We start from the raw sequence: 14,734 nt of genomic DNA on the forward strand, positions 1-14,734 counted from the left end.
GTACTATCTGGTTCCCATGAGAGAATGTGATTGGCTTGCTTGAATAATTTCACAGGCTGACAGAAAAGTAAGATACGTTAGGTTGAGGTCCAGGGAAAGTGTAGCTGGTCCAGATATTGGGAGAACCAGCCAAGTGGGGAGCGTTTCCTACCTGCTGGGGGACATGCCTGGCAAAGGCAGGAGAACTCATGGTTAGGCCTTTGGGGCCCCGTGAGGCTCAACGATGTCCAGGCAGTGCATGGAATTTAGGCCCTACACTATAGGTACAAAAGAAGACTAAGATGTGGTTCCTGACTACAAAGAGTTTGAATTTTCCAGGCTAAGAGAGAAGTGGGGGTTGGAGGTGTGGGAGTTTCACACTCTTATAAATGGTTCTGACTAAGCATAGGAGGACATCTGAGCATATAGAAGTAATCGGGTAAATAATTGGAACAGATAGACTTCATAAAAACATGGTACTTGGCCAGAACTTCACAGGTAGGTAGAATGCATGGTTGAGGGGAGCCAAGTAGGGAACATATCAGAAAACCAATGAGGTACTAAGTTCTTGGTTATGTTTAAAGAGCACTCAATTCCTTTATTCAACATATACTTGTCAAGGATCTACTTAGGGTACAGGCCACCCAGAGTATAGGTTAAAAAAGGAGTTCTAAGGACAGCATGGGCCTTGCCTGTTGGGCTGTGTTATCTGTGTTGGGGGTCAACTATGGGGCAGTGGCATCCGGGAAGGCATTTGGCTGAGGCCTACATTCACTGAGGGCCTCAAGTATGGGTTTTGGATATGATCTCCAATGAGGTAAAATAACTACAAAGGGCACCAATGAGAGAAAAAACTACTCTGTTTATAGCTTTAAATGTTGTAAAAACTTAAAACATGCTACAATTTTTTTAAAAGATTTTATTTATCCATGAGAAACACAGAGAGAGAGGCAGAGACACGGGCAGAGGGAGAAGCAGGCTCCATGCAGGGAGCCCAATGTGGGACTCGATCCCAGGACTCCAGGATCAGGCGCTGGGCCAAAGGCAGATGCTCAACCGCTGAGCCACCCAGGCATCCCAACATGCTACAATTTTAATACCTTTCCCAGCATTTATGTTTTACTATATCAGGATCATTAAAAAAAATGGAAGTAGCCCTGATGTCTGTTACCTTCCGGGAGGCCCTGCTAGCCAGATGACACCCTGTGGTCCCCATCCCACCAGAATCTGTTGTTTCTTCAGGGCTCACCTCTGGCCTCCTTCCTCTTCAGTCCATGCTGAGCAATCCCAGCTCAGCACCCCGGAGCAATCTGGGCTTGTTCTCTCCTGTGGAGCAGTCGGTACTTAATGCTCCAGCCAACTGAGCTACTCAGCAAGTACAGGCAGCCACAAACAGAGAAAGAAGCCTCTCAATTACTGAAGGGAGCGCTATGTTCTTTCCAGTACAGGGCAGTCATTTTCGGGTTGTCCAGTACAAGTGTGTACCTCCTAAGATATTTATCGGAGACTTATTTCACCTCTTGTACTTGGCAACCAAAGCACATAGATGCATACCAACATGTCCTCAGGTTTGTTCTAATTTTATATCCCAAATACCCTCTGAGAGAAAAGATAAAGGGGCGTTCTTTGGCTCTGGGAAATTATGACTTAACTTTCTCTTCCTTAATGAACAACTAATGCGCTATATATTATTTATTTGGGATACACCAAGTTTTCCTGGTAAGATATAAAGAGAAAGAAACCTCACCATCTCTGCAGGAATCAACAATGATAACCACAAAAAAAAAAAAAAACTGTTAAAAAGAGAGAGAAAGAGAAAGAGAGGAAAAGGGGAAAAAAAACTGTTCATGGCTACAATTATCTCAGTTGGCAGCAATTAAGTCCAAAAGCTGTAATATAAAACGGCTAAAATTCTCATGGCAAGAAATGAACTCATCCCAAAATAAATGGATGTACAGATGAGCCCAGAGAGTTCCAGCACAGCCAAATTAATAGCTTGATCTTTGGGGGGTAGATGTGCACAAACATCACATTAGCCATTCTGAGAACTGTTTGCAGATTTTAAAGACAATTATGACTACCTTCAGAGTGACTCCATGGGTGATGATGTTCTCAGATCTGGACATCAGGAAATCTTTAAGTATGTACTAAATCAGTTAGAAGGAAGCCATGCTGACCCTAAATGCAATTATGAGTTCAGTTGACACCTTAGTAGGAAAACAAAATATCCAAAGTCTGTTAAAGACTCACTAAAGCATATAATGTCCCGGAACAGGGAATCATTGTACTGTACATTCTTGCAGGAAGTGTAACATTTCAGATGTGTTCTTTTAGACTGGAGATTATTTGGGAAATGAGTCTATAAGAGTCATAAGACTGAGACAAATCACCACTCACATCCTGATGAAATTCTGACTTCATCTTTGGACTGTGGTTTTCTTTGGACCCTTGTGAGTGGCTTTTGAACTGTAATGTATGCTTAAAACCAAGCAAAGGGCCTCTCACATGAATCTAGGGGAGGTATAAATGTGAGATTACAAGATACTAGACACTGAAGTACTGTGGGCATTGCTAAAATGCTAGTTTCAGCCCTGGGTCTCCTAGTGCTATTGCTTTGCTCCTGATGGGCTCAGCAAGCTTTTGGTCAGGAAGATTCCTGCATGCTGGCCCACTCTCGCAGGCCTGGAGAGGTACTGTACTTGCTCTGCTTACTCTCACTCATAAAAACGTACTGCCTGGGATCTAAGGTAGCTATATGAAAAAGTAATTACATGCATAAATACATGCATAACTTCATTTTATTTTACACTCAAGGTGCATCATCTAACACAGCCACTGTACACTGTTTGCCAGGTCTGCCTCCAGGCAAGGACTGAGGTGAGGTGAATGAGGCATTTATCTTGGGCACAAGCTTTAAGGAGATGCCAAAAAATTCAGCAATCAAGATAAATGATATTTTAATACAAAATTTTGAAAACCAAATTGACAAACCATGGCTCATAGGTCAGTTGCCTGTTGTTTGTTTGTTTATTTATTTATTTATTTATTTTAGAGAGAGCAAGAATGAGAGAGCAGGGGGTGAGGCAGAAGGAGAGGGAGAAGCAGACTCCCCACTTAGCGAGGAGCCCAGCGATGGGCTAAATCTCATAACCCTAAGGTCATGACCCAAGCCAAAATCAAGAGTAAGACATTTAACCAACTGAGCCACCCAGGTGCCCCACCTATTTTTGTAAATAAAGTTTTATTGGAACCAGGATTAGGGCAAAAAACGAGAAAAAAAAAAACGAGTGAGACAGGATTATGCAAATACAGCATCAAATCCTATTGGTAGTTCAATTTTTATTGTTTATCATGGGTTCTCCGCGCCCCCCCCCCCATTAATCCTGTCTTCTAAAACTTTTGCCAGGGATCTAAATTCCAACATATCTCCCATTCCCATCAATCCTAGCAGTGACCAAGTCATCTTCAATTAACAGCATCAGCTGGTGTCTAGTGGGCAAAACTGACCACACCCCCACTGGTGTTTTCTTTCTTCCTTCTTAGAGATGTGATGAGTCTCATACCTTGCCCCCCTGTTGTCCTGTCTTTCCCAGCTCACAGTTCGGTTAATCCCACCATAGATGGTCATTTTCTTATTTATATGTATATAGTTCGTTTGTTCGTTCATTTGTTCTTTTTCCCTTTTTTTTTTTTTTTTTTTTAGATTGTTTATTTGAGAGAGAGGGCATGGAGGAGGGAGGAGCAAAGGGAAAGAATTTCAAGCAGACTCCTCACTGAGCACAGAGCCCCATGCAGGGCTCAGTGTCATAACCCTGAGATCATGACCTGAGTCAAAATCAAGAGTCGGATGCTTAACTAACTGAGCCACCCAGGGGCCTCAGTTATTTTTCAACATTATTTTATTCCTCCCTTCAAATTACCGGGGTGAATTTTGACTTAGAATATTTTATTTTTTTTTTTAAGATTTATTTATTTATTCATGAGAGACACAGAGAGGCAGAGACACCGGCAGAGGGAGAAGCAGGCTCCATGCAGGGAGCCCAATGTGGGACTCAATCCTGGATCCAGGGATCACGCCCTGAGCAAAAGGCAGATGCTGAACCATTGAGCCACTCAGGCATCCCTGACTTACAATATTTTAAAAATAACTCACCTGGAATTGAAAGAAAAAGTAAAAAAACTTTCTGGGGGGGAAGAAAACAGGGTAACCTTAGGCAAATTCCTTAGTTTTGATGGAGCTGTCTCCATTTGCAAAGTAGGTGAGTTCTAGGTACTTGTATGTCACATGCATGTGCACGCACACATGACAACTCATTTTGTAAATTAGAATACTGCGCTGTTGAAATGCATTTGTTTTAAATCCAAATATTTTATTTATTTAATGGCCCGTAAATAGCTACTTTAGGTGGATGATAAAAAATTCAGAACTGGGCAGCCCGGGTGGCTTAGCAGTTTGACACCGCCTTCAGCCCAGGACCTGATCCTGGAGACCTGGGAATGAGTCCCACATCGGGCTCCCTGTGTGGAGCCCTCCCTCTGCCTGTGTCTCTGCCTCTCTCTCTCTCTCTGTCTCTCTGTCTCTCTCTCTCTGTCTCTCATGAATAAATAAATAAAATCTTAAAAAAAAAATTCAGAACCATACTTGAAGAAGCTAACCTCAGAAAAGAACCCAGATTACTGACATGGCATTATCCTGTATATATATATATTTAAAGCACATTCACAGGGACACGTGGTGTGGCTCAGTGGTTGGGCATCTGTCTTTGGGCTCAGGGCGTGATCCCAGGATTCAGGATCAAGTCCTGCATTGGGCTCCTTGCAGGAAGCCTACTTGTCCGTGTGTGTGTGTGTGTGTGTGTGTGTGTGTGTGTGTGTGTGTGTGTCTCAGAATTAAAAAAAAAAACTTTAAATAAAAAATAAGCATATAAACAGATACACTTTAAACGGTTCTTTAAATTAAATGCTTACTGCATAAGTAGAAACAGCTCAAAAGAAATATAAAAAGTTAAAAGACTTGCAGGTATGATACAGACACATTACAAATCATCTATGTTCAATTCAGTTTTTTAAAAAAATGCTGATCTTTGTTGGCAATGCTTAATTCTAATATGGAAAATTCCTTGAATTTTGACAGCATGCCTGAGTGAGAATGTGCAAATTATCCACACTCCCCATGGAAATGACCCTGTGACCCCTGCATTTTATTTAGGTCAGTGTGGGCAGCAGTGACCGCCTCCTCCTCCTCCCTGGAATTGCTGGTAAGAGAAGAGAACTGTGATGGGCAGGAGCTGGGAGTGGGGAAGCAGGAGACACCGAGAAGGGCAGTGAGCCAGGAAGGCCTGCCCTGGGGAGCCCACGGCGGCACAGCAGCCCTGGAAAAGCCATTTTCAGATGGTCGGGGTGCCGGTTCGGCAGGGAGGGCCCCCAGAGCTCCTCCAAGCTGGAGGTGAGTGCTCTGTGTGTGCAGGGAGTGTGCACTCACCAAGTCCATAGAGAATTGCAGTTTTCTCAGATGAGGACTATTTAAGGTGATCTTATCTCCCTGCTCTCTGTTTTGTCCCGCTCCAGTTCTCCCTCTACGCAGAATGATGCTGACTGAGCTTTCAACACTCCACAGTGATCACGTCACTCCTTCCAGAGGCCCCTGGGCTTGCTGAATAAAGGGCAAGCCCTTAGCTTGACGTGCAAGCCCTGCTGGGAGCTGGTCCCTGCCTTCAGCTCTGGCTGCAGATCCCACCAAGCACTTGCAGCCTGACAGTCTTCTACACAAGTACTTTTTCTTTTTTATGAAGGTATAATGCACATCGAGTGAACTAATCGCAAGTGAAGGACCTTATGATCTATGGATGCATATATACCTGTCCGTAACCACACCTAGATCAAGACGCAAAACATTTTCCCCACCCTAGGTTTGGCCTGTTCTTTCACTTTACACAAACAAAACCCAAAACCGTACAGTCTGTATTGCTTTCTGGCTGTCTTCTTTCAACACAAATGCTTGTGAAATTCATCCGTGTTGTACATCTATTTAGTTCATTTGTTTCCTCACTGAGTAGTACTCCACTGTGTGACTGTATCTCTATTTATCCATTCTCTTGCTTCTTCAGATTCCTCTCATGGCATTAGGATAGTAGAAGGTTCGAGGAAAGTAGCACCTGGAGGCCTAGCCGCAGCCTGGGCTGCAGTTTCCTGAGGCCTCAGGAGGACTCACTCCTGGTCTAGAATCTGACCATTAGCCCTGGAGCCCGAGCAGCCTGTACTGTGAGATTACGTAGAGCGACCTGGCGCAGCCACAGCCTCAGGACTTGGTTCAAGAGTCAGCACCCATTCATTTATTTATAGTACAAAATTCGACCATCCTATATTCAGGTGAATACATTTCATATATTTTTTAAATCATTCTGTAATATTTATGTAGCCTTTCTTCCAAGTTCCAAGAAACTATGAATACATTTCAATAATGAGTTTGCCACAGTATCCTGGTAAATATACTATTGAAATTAACAAATGAAGAATTTGGAATAAAGGGAAAAACTAAAGCTACTCGAGGCAAACTTAAAAGGAAAAAGCCATCAACTTTCACCATATCTCCTCATGCCCAGGAGGCAGGGCAGGCAAGTGGTTAAGGCTGCAGGCTCCTGGGCCAGAAGGCATGGATTCAAATATGTGTTCTGCAACTACCTCTGTGACCTTGGGCCAGTCACACTGCCTGTCTGTACCTCAGCTATGCCACCTAGAAGAACAAGATGAAATAGGTTCAATAAGCTGACTGATGCAGAGTGATTTGAACGCTGGCATGTAGCAAACAATTTAAAAAATGTTAAAAATGCCAGCTATTATTATTGTCTTGGGTTCCGTAGTCACTTTCCTCATTCTCAGAAAATTAGATCACGTTTAGGCATTACTAACTACTAAGGCCTCAGTTTGAAGTCCTGATGATGAAATGATCATTGTTAAAAAAAAAAAAAAAAAAAGAAATGATCATTGTTAAATACCTGAGAGATAGGCATTTCCAGAGAACAATCAGTATTGGCTGTGTTCAACGCATATTCTTTTGGTGGCAACTATAAGGAGATTAAAAAAAAAAAAAAAAAGACCAAACAATAGTCAAAGCATCCTAAGGTGATTATAATGTTATGAATAAATATCCCAAGATGATTAAAATGTTTTAAATGAATATATTGGGTTAGGGACACTGGTTTGTACATATGTTCTGTTTTTGCTTTTTATTTTTTTTAATTTTTTTGTTTTGTTTTGTTTGTTTGCTTTTGCTTTTTATAATACAGTCCTCGAAGAGCAGGGAATCTGAATCATGCTTAAAGTTGAAGCCTCTTCTGGGATATTGCTAAGGAAAAGTCCACAATCCAGGATTGCTAATTAAAATGAATTCTACTTATTGTGCATAAATTAAGTTCTAATGAGGTAAGAAACTGCAGTAAAACAATTAAAGATTGAAAATGTCTTCCCTGAATAAAAACAAAACCACATTATATTCTCACTTCTGTCCTCTTTAACTGCAGTTTGATAAAAAGAAAGTAGCTCTGAGAACAGGGAGATGGAAAAATCAAAACAAAATCTTTCATGTAATTAGCTCATACAATCTAGGCAGGGCAAATAGAACATCTGTGAATGGTAGAGAATGAAGCCCTTGTAGATATTGAAAGATAAAGCACTCGTGGGCTTTTTTTTTTAGCTCAACACCAGTCCAGAGAAATAAGGGACAAGTGCCCAGGAAAGGATTTTTATTCCAAGCCAGAATGATGTGAATATGAAAAGTTAAGGATTGTCAGAAGAACCAAATTATGTTATTATCACATATATCTTACAAAGATTACTCTTAAAGAATAGCTTGTATTGATTGATCAATATATTCAAGATCCACTCTTTAATGAAAAGAAGTATTTATAGATTGAATAGTAGAGAAAGAGAAATATTGAGAGATAGATGCAGGAAGACTGAATGTTTCCCTGTGTTGGATTTTCAAAAACATGAGAGGCCCCACAGGACTTCCTGGAAAAGGCAAATTCCAGGTTGCTAGTTCTAGTTAAGATTCTCTGTTGGGACTCCTGGGTGGCTCAGCGGTTGAGCGTCTGTCTTTGGCTCGGGGCGTGATCCTGGTCCAGGGATTGAGTCCCACATCGGGCTTCCTGCATGGAGCCTGCTTCTCTCTGTCTCTCATGAATCAATAAATAAAAATGTTTAAAAAAAAAAAAATTCCCTGTTAAGGGGTGCCTGGGCAGCTCAGTCTGTTAAGCAGGTTAAGCATCTGCCTTTGGCTCAAGTCATGATACCAGGGGTCCTGGGATGGAGCCCCAACAGGGCCTCCCTGCTGCAGGGAGCCTGCTTCTCCCTCTCTCTCTGCCCCTCCCCCTGCGTGTGCTCTCTCACTGTCTGTGTCAAATAAATTTTTTTAAAATCTTAAAAAAAAAAAAAAAAAAGATTCCCTGTTAAATGCAATGAGGGGGTGGAGCATGGGGTCTCCTGAAATCAGAGATCACAGTCTAGGGATTGCATCACTGAAACCTGCCTGCAACCCCATTTTTGATGATCAAAACTGGGTTTTTTTTTTTAAATTTTTATTTATTTATGATAGTCACACAGAGAAAGAGAGAGAGAGAGAGGCAGAGCCATAGGCAGAGGGAGAAGCAGGCTCCATGCACCGGGAGCCTGACGTGGGATTCGATCCTGAATCTCCAGGATCACGCCCTGGGCCAAAGGCAGGCGCTAAACCGCTGCGCAACCCAGGGATCCCAAAACTGGGTTTAAAAATCAGTTCAAACCCTAACTCTCAAAAAGATGTTACACTACACAAATTCCAATTTCTGGCTTCTCTTGCAAACCCTGACACTTGCAACATTGGGGCAGTGTTTCTGGCTCCCAGCAGTTGGCAGTACCTGAGTAGTGACAGCTCCTATGCAGATCAATCACCATGGTGCTTTGGGTTGGCTCCTACCTACCCTGCCCCGGAGGCTTTTGAGGCTTCATTATTGCCAAGGGTGTCTGTGTTAGTTGGAGGTGTCTTGGCGGGGGAGATAGTAAGACCTTTGGAAAATCTTTCTCAAGGCAAATATATCTGTATCTGTTGGGAAGCAAACAGATGGGAAAATTGTAGGATCTCTTTGGGGGATCGTGATGGATGAGTCTTTGCTCCACCTATAAGATGCCACCAGACGCTTCTCAAGTTGCTATTGGAGTATAAAGATTTGAATAACTACCTCCAGGCTGAACTTTTCCAGGGCAGGGGACCCAATCTCATTTACTGTTGCATCTCCAGTTTAGCACAGTGTGTGGCAACAAAGTTGGTGCTTGATAAACATTTACTGAATGAATAAAAAGCTGGATAACTGTAATGTTCTCCAACCTCTAAATTGAGCAAGTTGAGAAATGAAAAAGTAACTTGAAAAAGTACTTGCTTTTTTAAAAAGAGTAGTTCGATTCCCTGGATATCATCTCCCTACCATACCTGAAGATCACCCTTCATTCTACTGCTTCTTATGACCCTCAGGAAATTCACCTCCTACTAACCAGCAAACTAGATGGAAAAAGTATTGGGGCACTTTCAGAGTCACTTCTAGTAGTACTTAAAATGAGCTTCAGAGAATATGAGCCAAGGGTACACTAATGGACAACCAGCTGCACTATAAGGGGAGGGGGGAGGGAGATTTGTCACTTGCATATCTGAGTAATATAAAGTGTTTAAATCGGGGCACACTGGCTTCCACAAACTCAGTGAATAATTCTTGTGTGAACCAGCTGCTCTCACTTTGTTAAAAGGAAACTGTTTTTCAATGTTCCAACGTACTTGGCCAGATTTTCCCCCAGGATAATGATGAGCAAATATTGGCTGTTTATAAGCCCTGCTTATAAAACCAGGAATTCCAAATTCAAAAGCCTACAGGGCCAAGGCAGATAATGGACATGAGCGAAACTTGCTGAGATGATCAAGAGGGACAGCCACCCCTCCACTGCAAATAGCTGAAGCTGATCTAAGAATCTAGGTCCACTGTTGCCCAGTCTTCCCATTTTTCAAGAGAAGTCAGGTCTCTGCACTTAACTTGGACATTTCCAAATTAGACAGCCACGGAAGAACCAGACCAGATTGAGCCCTAAGCCCTCAGGTTTGTGGAACCTACTTTTAGACAAGGAATAAAGTTCCCCTTTGAAAGCATGTAAGGCACCTTGGTCGTCTGTGGTCTGTGACTAGCAACAGATCTCCCCCTCCATGACCCCGAAGGGCCCTGGGGCCCTCTGAAAAAGAAAACTTGGTTTTATTTATTCTTTTTCTTGGATTTATCTTAATGGGGAGCTTTGGAATCTTTAGGATAGATCGGTAGGTAGGTAAATAGATAATGTGTTAAGAGATAAACACATCTCACAGAATAACCATGTGGAAATAAATTGAGACAACAACGTAATTCCCCTAATGGGCAGCTGAAACCATTGTACACATTGTACACATGGGCATGTATATATATATATATATATTCTTTTACCGTAGGTAATTGATATTTGTTTTAAGAATGCTTTTTTATTCCAAATTGTGTTTTAGTAAGGGTGTGTGTGTGTGTGTGTGTGTGTGTTCATCAAATAACCATGGGACGGAAGTGCATCCCTTGCCCAGAGCTGTTTTGTTTTGAATGTGGGGAAGGAAATGGGAAAACGTTTCAGTCTTTGATCCCTGGACCAGATTACTTTCTGACTCACAATGAGGCCATAGAAAGGACATGTGAATAGAATGAGCATTGAGATCTTGCACTGGCCAAAGTCAAGCAATGGTTTAGGTCCCTCTAGCTTGATTTATTTTATTTTATAGCAATGATGAAATAAGGAAAATGCTATTACTTCCTCTTGCCCTGTGTATCTTATTTTGTGGGAAAAAACTTATGACTAAAAGTCAAACCAATTCTGATTTTTACATTTTCATTTGTGGAGATATTAGTAGCTACCTTACAGGATTTTTATGAACATGGATAAATTTAACATCTATAAAACACCTAGAAGAGTACCCAATGCATAATAGAACTGAAGAGGTAGTAGGTAGTATTATGCTATTACTTTATACCTTCATTTATGCTCTGTAACCTTGCTGCTCGGAGTGTGACCTGGCGCCTGCAGTATCAGCATCTTCTGGGCGCTCCATGAAGTATTTCAGACTTTTCATATGTTAAATGCCCATAAATAGTGTTCTGAAGCTTGAATTCTTTTGACCATCTCTATAATACTTGCCGTATCTGTGTTCTATCCGCACCATGATTTACTTAATATATTTTTTTAACTAGTCTTCATTAAAAAAAAAAAAAAAAACATTTTAGCCTGCTTCTAAACAATGATATAATGGGTTTGATATTCTAGTTGTATTTATTTCTAATATATTTTGAAATAAATAATTAACCATTAAGTTAAAAATGTCCCTCATGTATCACTAAAAGCATTCTGGGTATTTCTGTGGCAGACATACAACCTTTTGGGCATCAGTCTCCCAGGGGGACTCACTATTTATAAGAAGGTTGTGTTAAGTGATTTAGTAAAGTGAAAACTCTTTTTGTCTAAATAATACTCCCTGGTTTTTTGTCAACTCAAACTGCATTATGTGACAAACAAGATTTTACCAATCTGAAAGACCACTTTCTAGCATGTATCTGGGCCCTTCTTTCTTAATTTTCATCAACAGAATTCAGGAGACAAATTCACGCCAGGCCTGTCTTTGGCATGGAAGACAAAGTTGAGGAGGACAGTACCCTTCCCTAGGGTATAATGTCCCTACCATTATAAATATAGTGGAATGTGAGAAAGGCCATAGTAAACCAATGCTCAGAATGTTTTGGAAGCACAGAGCAAAGCACCTGGCCCAAGCATGGAGTCCAAGCAGACTGGCAAGAAGTAGAGCCTTAGTTCAAACCTAAAGGATTGGCAAGAGACAGAAAGGAGGGCATGCTTAAAAAAAAAAAAAAAAAAAGGATATAGCATAGACAAAGCCATAGACCAAGAAACAGTAAGGCAAATCTCTCAAAATCTCAGTTTTTTAATTTGTATTATAAAATAGGAAGGGCACTTACCTCATTAAGTTACTTAAAGCAAAAAAGCTAAGGTATACATTTATCTGTGAGAAGTATGTATCTGCATATTCAGAAATAAATAGAGAGGCAGCGCCAACTACTAGCTGCAATCCCACTTCTATTTATATAGCCAAGGGAAATGAAAACATATGTCCGCACAAGAATTTGTACACACGTATTCATAGCATCACAATTCACAGTAGCCAAAAAGGGGAAATGACCCAAATATGCATCACCTGATGAATGCATAAATAAATTATGGCCTATTTATACAATGCGATATTTTTTTGGCAATAAAAAGAACTGGAGCATTGATATATGCTACAAAATGTATGAAACTTGAAGCCTGCTAAGTGAGAGAGGCCAGAAACAAAAGGTCACATATCATATGATTCCATTTACATGAAGTGTCCAGAATGAGCAATATATATTCAATAGATTCTTATAGATCTATAAATCTATTAAGATAGAAAGTAGGGTCATGGTTGCTTAGGGCTGGAGGTGGGTGGGGGGAGTGACAAGTGATTGCTCTTGGGCATTGGCTTTCTTTTTGGGGTGATAAAATATTCTAAACTGTAGCGATGGTTGTAGAATTCTCTGAATATACTAAAAGCCACTGGAGTGCACACTTTAAACATTTGAAGTATATGGTATGTGAATTATATCTTAATAAAGCTATTATTTTTGTTAAGAAGTAATGGCTAACCCTCTCATAGCATAAGCCAGGCACAGTTCTAAGTGATATATAACTATTTAATTCTTACAATAGCCAATAAGATTGGTACCATGATGGTCTTCTGTCAGACAGGGGACTGCCAAGTCCACACAGCCACTAAGTGGTAGGGCTGTGATGCGAACCCAGGGGGCTGGCTCTGGCATCTGCATACTCAATTTCCACTCTACACTGCCGTAGCTCAGGAGCCATGAAAAGCTTTAGTTTTTGACTCAGATAGACATGGTTTCTGATCTTGGCCCCATCGTTTACCAATCGAATGATCCTGGGCAAGGGACTAAAGTTAGCTTTTTCATATGTTAAATGAAGATAATAGTGCATACCTTAGAGGATTGGTGTTTAGCACAGGAACCTCCTATAGGTAATAACTGTGGGTCCTTCTTTTATGTAGTATTGTCACAGTTTTAAGGACTGAGAAGCACTACACAAATCAGAGAAGCAGGCAGACTAACAGTCCGGAGACTTGAAGAGTCAGCTTATTATTTCTGCAAGTACAGAATTTTGTTTTTCCACACATAGAAGCAGCCTGGTAAACCAGTGGTCTGGCGTTCCACCTTTTATGTGACATAACGTAAAATTAAAGGCTTAAATGAGGAGAAAAATATTTGCCACATGCACTAAACATTTGAAATGTTAGGGATTTGCTTTTTATTGCATGAAAATAAGCAGAAGTGTGGGACAGAGAAAGAAATGTGTCACTTCCCCAGCACTGGCCTGCAAGGGCAGAGTGACCTTACACAAGAAGAAAAATGTCAGTAATTTCCAAACTAATTTAATTTTAAATTTCTGGATTTTTTTTTATTTCATCTGGTAGAAACATACTTATTCTTGGAAGAAGAAAAAAACCCCAACAACATTAGTGATAAATGAAGTTATATAAGCTTTGCTGGCAAATGCACACTGCACAGTGCTACAGAGCTCATTTGCAAGGCAAGGAAGCAAATCAAAGTCCACCACAGCTCTCTCAGTGCCCAGAATGTTTCTTTGAGCAGTTTGTGACTGGAATTTGTTTGGTTTTGAGTGGTTTTCTGGTGGGGGGTGCAGGTTGCTACAGTGTGACTCATCTCCTATAAATGTCCTACTGACATGTAAGGAACCACCCCTCACCCAAATTTCGACACTGTGGGAGATGTACCACTTCCACTCAGTTGCTCAGATGATCTTTGATTCCTCCTTTTCTCTCCCATGTCTGATCTGTGGATACAGTCAGTAGGCTTCCTGTAAGGTTTATCCGGAATCTGTTCCCTTCTTTCTGACTGCTTTACCACCACTCATCTACACTACCTCCGACTCCTGTCTAGATCGCCTAAAGTGATCACCTTCAGTGATCATCTAAACTATTCCCTCCGCCTCCGTTCTGCTCCCTATAGGCGCTTCTCCACAGAGGAACCAAATCTTTTAAAAATACAGGTCAATCTTCCTAGAACCTATCAAAAGTCAAAATCTAAACATACAGTTGGAATACGAGATGGTATTCAGTAATATCAATCTTCAGGGAAAGTAAAAGTAAAGCTACAGTGAGATATGACTATACACCTGCAGAATGGCTAAAATTTGTAAAATTGAAAAGGCTGACCATACCACACATTGCTGAGGATGTAGAGGAACTAGAACTCTCCTTTACCGCTAGTGGAAGGGGATATATGGTGAGCTCAGGAGATTGTTTGGCAATGACTAATAAAGCTAAACATATTGCTTACTCTGTGACCTAGTCATTCCACTCCTAGGTGTGCGCTCAGGGTGAGTGTCTATGACCACTAAAAGAGGTTCAAGAATATTTATAACAGCTTTATCTCTAATAAACAAAAATTGGCAACAAGCTAAAAGACCATCAATAGTCCAGTGAGCAAATGATGATGTACTTATACAACAGAATACAAGTAATTTAAAAAATGCATGAACTGCTGGCATATGCAGCAACATAGATGAATCTCTCAGATAAAGCAAATGAAGACCAACCAAAGTT

General features: G+C 41.0%; 1 long non-coding RNA gene across 25 annotated transcripts in view; it reads left to right on the forward strand.

The window, feature by feature from the left end:
- The window catches only part of LOC140613785 (uncharacterized), a 99,614-nt gene that overhangs the window by 57,792 nt on the left and 27,088 nt on the right, over positions 1–14,734 (forward strand). For 13 of the 25 annotated variants that reach the window (XR_012014652.1, XR_012014648.1, XR_012014651.1 and 10 more), the window contains 2 exons: positions 5,114–6,348; positions 7,266–7,466. This is a non-coding gene — a long non-coding RNA (uncharacterized lncRNA). Of the gene's footprint in view, positions 1–2,832; positions 2,983–5,113; positions 6,349–7,265; positions 7,467–14,734 lie in introns of those variants that run through there. The other 12 variants (XR_012014642.1, XR_012014641.1, XR_012014655.1 and 9 more) reach the window with 11 other exon arrangements.

The sequence above is a fragment of the Canis lupus genome, chromosome 22, assembly GCF_048164855.1.
Source record: "Canis lupus baileyi chromosome 22, mCanLup2.hap1, whole genome shotgun sequence".
NCBI classification, from domain to species: Eukaryota; Metazoa; Chordata; class Mammalia; order Carnivora; family Canidae; genus Canis; species Canis lupus.